This window comes from Meleagris gallopavo, chromosome 1 (genome assembly GCF_000146605.3).
Source record: "Meleagris gallopavo isolate NT-WF06-2002-E0010 breed Aviagen turkey brand Nicholas breeding stock chromosome 1, Turkey_5.1, whole genome shotgun sequence".
Taxonomy (NCBI): domain Eukaryota; kingdom Metazoa; phylum Chordata; class Aves; order Galliformes; family Phasianidae; genus Meleagris; species Meleagris gallopavo.
In genome coordinates this window covers 72965053-72972069 of record NC_015011.2, presented here as the reverse complement: position 1 = coordinate 72972069, position 7017 = coordinate 72965053, and positions in this window count along the sequence as shown.

The following is a 7017-nucleotide window of genomic DNA, read 5'->3' as shown; positions in this document are numbered from 1 at the left end:
TAAACTGTGTGGGAATATTAAATATATCATACTTTTGCTGGGAAGCTATAAAACAAGTTTATGATACTCAAACAATATATTTTTGTAGACCGTGTACTTTCTAAAGAAAAAATATCTCCATTTTGAGCATACAGGGCCATCAAACTAAGATGCTTGAATTATGTCTTGTACCTGCTCCTACAACATTAGTGAATGTTATTTAAAGAAGATAGGAATTGCAGATCTAAAACAGGCAGAGAGCTGTAACTTACTCAAATCTTCCAACCTTTCTGCTCCCAGAACTCTCTCCAATAACTTCAAGAAAATGTTCAGCTGCTATTAGCATAGACATTATTTCTTCCAAAAGGAAACCCAACAAGAGGGATGTAGTAGAAATTGAACTATTTGGAAGAATTTGAAGTCTTGCTTGCATTTTTCTTGGCAGCTGTGAATAACTTTAATGAGCATGTGTATAAACTTTCAAGTTCTTTTTGCTCCTCTTAGGCTGTTGCTATCATACAACATTAAAAGAAGATTATTACAAACCATTCTAATAACTATTTATTACAAACTCCCTTTAGAACCCATCACTGAAGTGGAATGTAGTGGCGTATTTCCAAGCAGGTTAGGTCACTGACCCTAAATGCTGTGGAATTTACATGTTTCTGGCTCTTCCCTTGAGGTATCCTTAAATGTAATCATTTTGACATCCTGAATACATGGTTGACTCTGCTTCCTCAGCACAATACACTAGGCTGCTCAAGAGATATCGTATAGAAATTTTAGATCGGAAACAGTGCTAGAAATATGGCTTTATGCTTCTTTCATGCTGCCAAAATTTGGAGTTTCTGCAGAAACTGAAAAGCTTGTGGTTGCACACATCCCCAGAGACATTTTTGTTAATGATCATATGTTTTGACCTATGATTGCAATCTCATTATGAAGATTTTTGAAGAGAGAACATGGAGCTGCTACAGAAGTGCAACTGGATAGATCTTTCCCCTCCACGTATCTCTTTTCCAAATATCATCAGGTGTCTGGGGAATTGTATAGTGTCTAGAATCTAGATTAGAATGTGAAAAAGCATCAGATCCTCTGTACTATAATCAATTTTATGTTTCAGTGAGAGCTTCTAGCGATCCAGATATGGTTACAAGCTCAAACACCGAGTCTCAAAAGCTCACGATTTATTTTTTTCTCTGTTACCTCTGGTTGTGCTCTGGATGACATCCAATGGTCTATTTTGCACAACTGCAACAGATAACTTTTTCAGACAAAGGAAAAGGCATAGAAAAAGGACTGTTTCAAGACAGTGCAGATACCGATGTTGCAGCGCACACTGGCTTACACCGTCTTTTTATACATCTTATTTGCATGTAATAGTTTTCTCAGAAGGAAACAATTGAGAGGATAGGCTCCCCAACATCCCTTTCAGCGAGAAAGGCAGAGAGAGCAGCTTTATATAAGGATAGAATAGGATATAAGAAACAGTAAAATAAACTGGAAAGCTGCCTTCATCTTTGTGACTCTGATGTAAGTTCCCTTTGTTTATTCTATCACATCCTACAAATTCAGTGAGAAATTGTCTTAACAGGGAAGCAGGATCTTTAGCGAGCATTTTTCTTGCACTGGAAACTGCTCATTCACAGCCAATGAATCTGTTTTGAAACTCTTGAAGGAAACAGTTACATTAGGTCATGTCTGTTGACTTGGCATCTTGCAACATTGATTCATCACCTGCAAAGTTTTGGATATCAACCCAGAGAGGAGATCTTTTCTCTCATTCCTTCCACAGCTATTGAAACTTTTCCATTTAGAGAAATACCTGCATCTGCTCCTTTGCTCCTGATTGCCACAGAGTTAATGACAACTTCAGCCGTGGTCCTGCCACTGTGCCAGTCAGAATATAATTCAGTTCTCAAGACATGATCTTGTAGCCTTTATGTATGCTTTGGATTGACAAAATGCATTAGCTCACCCAGCACATGATACCTGTTTTGGTTTATGTTGGAACTCAAAGTGCTGTAAAAACACTAACAAATATTGGGCTTCAAATCCTCAGTGTTGAATGTGCTGAAGGTATTGCTAGTGACATTCATTATAAATAGATTTGATATGTGAGTTTATGGTGTTGATATATCCACCTCTCAGGTTAAAATAGTTAGGTTGCTACCATGGAGAAAAATCTTTTGGGGAGGATAAAATACAAAAGACTTGATGACAAAGGTATATCTATTTAAAGAAAAGCAAATGTTAACAATTCCCTATTATGGTGGTGGGACTAGGAGATCTTTTCCTTCTTACTAGGAAAGCAGTTTACTTAGCTTTTCTTGCATTAGTAAAGATATTGGGACAAGAACATAAATTATTGAAGTTTGAATAAGAACAGAACCAATAGTATTCAGAGATCGTTCAGAGTGATTTGTTTTAAAAGCACTGTTAGCAAGATGCACTGTTTTAGAAATTCTCCTTGTTTTGGTACAAAGTGCCTTTGACTGTTTGCCAGAGAATAAAAAAATAGAAAATTTGAACCAAAGAAAGATTGGTGCAACGTTCAGTTTTATCTAGTGAAACAAAAGCTCATAATGCCTGTAGGGTAGAAGATGATAAAACACATTCTTGAGAAAGGCATTAATGTCCTTGTGCTCTTAACGTGAAAGATATTTATGCATAGGCATATCCCAACCAATTAATATCTTTTATATTACAACAAAGTAACAGAACTAGTCATTTAGATGTATGGCTTCTAAACAGTTCTTGGCACATGTCTTAAGAAAATGCTTTACAAATGTTCATAATCATTTGAGAGAGACTGTTAAACAGAATAGAGCTGTCTGCTTTCATCTCTTTGGATGAATATTTGTTAAAAATTTTGGCAGAAGATGAAAATCAGGGTGGTTTTTGTTGTTGTTGTTTTTTTTTCCAACTACTAGGAAATGGAAACTGTCCATAAAAAGAAAATTGAAATTGATTGAAGTACCTTTTTATGTTATTTTTCAGATACATGTATATTGCCTCATTTTTTTTCCAGACAAATGTGGACTCAAACCACTGTTGATCATTTGAAAGAAAAAGTTTGAACAATGCTGAAGATGTAGGATCCTTCAGAATTTATGCTGTTTCTGATGCTTGGATATTTTAGAGCTTAGAAAAAAATAATGTCTAAGAAGATACCAAAGCATTGAATCATCTTCTCCCGGAGGTCTTTGGGAAATCTTGGCTATGCATTTACACTCATCTCTGTACTATCTAGTAAGAAAGATTAAAAATTATATTGAAAATAGTAATGTTGCTCCAAACAGAGAACAGTATTGTTGAAGATCACACCTGGACTATGGATTTCACTTATTCTAGTTAATGAGAAGTATTAATTCCTTGAAGAAAGAAAATCTTGAATCAAGATCTTCTAGAAAACTGTTTTCTAAAAACCTGGTTCTAATTCCAAAAAACAGTCAGGCTGCCGTAATTTATGTTGTTGGCAAGAGTCAGATTCATGACACCTGCAGTAAGAACGCTCTGTACGTGATATTGGGCAGCATCTCATAAATCATGCAATTTGCAAGCTACCTCTCAAAGGAGAAAATCCTGCACATAAGTTTGGACCCACACAAGTTGTTCCTCAATCTAGAGGCTTGTGGATGAGACTTACTGATTCACTTTCTCCATCTAGCCAATATTTTGCCCTGCTAGTGCTCTTCTCTTAAGAAAACACATCTTTATATCTTTGACAGGAAAAGTTCAGAACTCTGCTTTTTTTAATGAAGAAAGTACAACACTAACCTGCCAATCTAGTTTATTCTTGAATGATCTTTGTATATCATTTTATAAGAAGCTAATGTTTTCAAAATGAGTTACCCCTACTTATATACTGTAAATTAAATTTAGATGTGTGAATTAATTTGGTTTGCATTTCAGGAGAACCTGTCAAATCTCAGTTGTCAGCTGTAAGTTTCCACCTGATACTATGGCTGGGACGAAGTTAACCTTTTTTCATAAGTTATAACTGGATGATGCTGTGTTTTGAATCTGTGACTAAAGCAGCATTGATAAACACACTGGTGTTTTGGCTCCTCCCACTCTGACTGGGAGGAGTAACAGCTTGGATGAATGACCAAACTGGCCAAAGTGATATTCTGTAATATACGGTATGATGCTCTGTAATAAGAACTGGGATAGTTGAAGAGAAAGGTTTTTTGGCTTCTAAGGTATCCTTTGTTCAATGAGTGGCTGGACATTAGTCTGCAAGTGAGAAGTGGTGAGCAGTTTCCTTTACTTTGCAATTCCCTCCCTCCCCCCTTTTTTCACATATTAAACTGTCCTTATGTTGAACCTTAAGCTTTCTTCCTTTTTTCTTCCTATATTTTTTTTCACCTCATACTGCTGAGAGGTGGGATTGAGTGAGGGAGTGCTTGGCAGTAACGGGTAGCAGCCTATCACATATCTGCTATGCACTCAGGTATTGATTTTTCATTAGATTGAAAAGGTGACAGAAGAAAATGTTTAATCAGCAACCTCTGATTAAGTCACCTCTACTCAGGAAATGATAGGGATTTGTTCTTCCAGGTGGTCTTCTCTTCTTTGCTGTAGGGATTCGTTAAGAGTTTGGATGTAAGAGGTGCTATAGTTGCTTTTACTGGATGCCATGTATCATCCGCTTCTTACAAATTAACATGAGTTATTAGCAATGTTATTAATCCTGCGATATGGAAAGAGACTTGTTTATGGGAATGTGTGGTCCCAAAGCTTTTTGGAGAACTGAAAGTTTTGCTTTACTTAGCTGGGGTCATGGATAAATTGCAATTTGTTCAGTTCACTTTGGTAAACCTGTAGTAAAGGTAATCTTTTAATATGCTGTGTAATGTAATCTTATTATAGAGGCATGCTTAAGAGGTCTAATAGCAAATAGGGCAAATTTTACTTTTAACAATTGAAAACATTCGTTTATAGCTGTTGCTGACATTTTTCGTATGTCCATGTAGATTAATGGAATGCATGCATCCAAAGTCCTAGAAAAGGCTATTAAGATAAATAAGGTTTTAACTAGCAATGCACTTGCTAAATGTAAATAATGTCCTTCTCTAAATCAGCCTTCTTGTAGAAATCCCAAAGTATGTAGGAATTTCATAATATTTTCAGTGATATATTGATCTTATAGACCTCTTAAAGAGCTAAAAATTAACCAAGTGTGTTTCCCTTAAAACTGCCAACAAACCATTAGTATTAGTTTGGAACAGTTTAAAAAAATGTAATTTAGAAATTATATGGATGAAGTGAAATAATTTTACCATCTTAATGAAGTAAATCTTGAGTCAAGAAAATCATTGATTATATCACATTTAATTGAACATATCAGCTACATTCTACTACGTGTAGGGTAGTTATAAATATATATGAGATAACATCTTGGTTGAGGTCCAGTGTTGAAATGTTTCATACAGACAACAAGAAGCATGGTTCTAAAGATGGGTCTCTGAATATCTTTGAGTAATTTTTGTCGAGAACAATGAGGATTTTTTCTACCCATGTGGAATTAATTGCCCTAATGAACACTTGACATTATTTGTGGGTTTTAAGCTGCAAAATATTTTTCCTAAGGATGACGACTTTTTTTCAGAATTATCTTCTAAGGCTGACTATGTCTTGAAGTCTAAAAGATTCTATTTCTCATCTTCTTGCTGGATGTATAAAAAGCCCATCCAGTTACTATAATCTTGTTCTTCTAATTCCATGCTTTCCATTAAACAAACAAACAAACAAACTTAATATTAACAGTTTAGGGCTAGTTTGCTTTGGCATAGACCCAAGATTAGCATTACTCTTCCAAATCATTTGTTGAAAGAGAATTGCAATGTCAGTTGTTCAAGCTTGTTTTAAAGATTTCTCTTTAAGGAACTTAGAAAGCCAACCTAGATTAAGAACTGCCTATGGTAATTAGTAGACTTACTTGCATGGGAATTTTCAAATTCATATCAGTGTTTGTTTAACTATATATAAAGCAAACCCTAATGTGGTACAGAAAAAAGAAGAGAAAATAGGATAAAACTTTTGGCATTTGTTTCTCTTCTTGTTGTGAGGAAAGAGAGGAAATATTGATATTTTCTCCTTTTTAAGAGGCTCTAATTAATGGCTTAAGTGATGGTTTCTAATTCTGAAGTTCGATTACTTTTTCATGATCCAAACTGCTTTTGTATGTTGTTTTTGTATGTGTGTGTTTCTCCACTTCCTCCTCTTAATCTTTGTCACTGCTGTTGATCCATGTAAGAAAATCTCTTTGGAAATTATTTGTTTCTGGAAACAACACAAAGCATCATTATGCGTGAAAGGATGGCACTTATTTGAGTGTGGATGTAACTAAAGCAAGCAAGGCTTATGCTACAAATGCAGTAAGACATTTATTTTATTGTTTTCCCAAGACTTTTTGTACATCTGAATAACTAAGACAGGTAGCTGCCTGAATAAAGAATCTCTTGCCAAGTTGAAATGCATCCATAGAGAAAAACAAAAAGCTATGAAAGCTGTCTTTCATCACTTTTGGTATTGTGGTAATTCCTTCTGCATATGTGTTCATTGTATCAAGCATCACTGGATTCACTGTGGCCTCGACAGACCTTGCTAGCTCTAGTTATGTGGATTTTCTGCATATGCTTAAAACGACTATCAAAAGAACAGGGACTGTGTGAGGAAAGAACACAAGCAAGAAACAAAATCCCTCACTGTGAGAATAAACCATTTGTTCGTGGGCTGCTGCCCCTGAAGAGACTTGTGGCAAGTGATGGCCTAGTAGACCTTTGGTTGACTGATCTTACTTTACAAAAATAAGATTAAATAAGGATGGGATGCTGGAATGTGTAATCACCATACTTTAAGATACGTTTTCCAAATATGTTATTTAGACACAAAGTCTAGACAGCTGAAACCCTATGATTTTGGTCCTTTATCCAAAAATAACACGTTTCATAAAGTAAGTGTGAAAAAATCATTAAAAGGAACAGAATTAAGGTGGCTGGAGTATCTTCCAAAGCATTTTCTTCTTCAAAG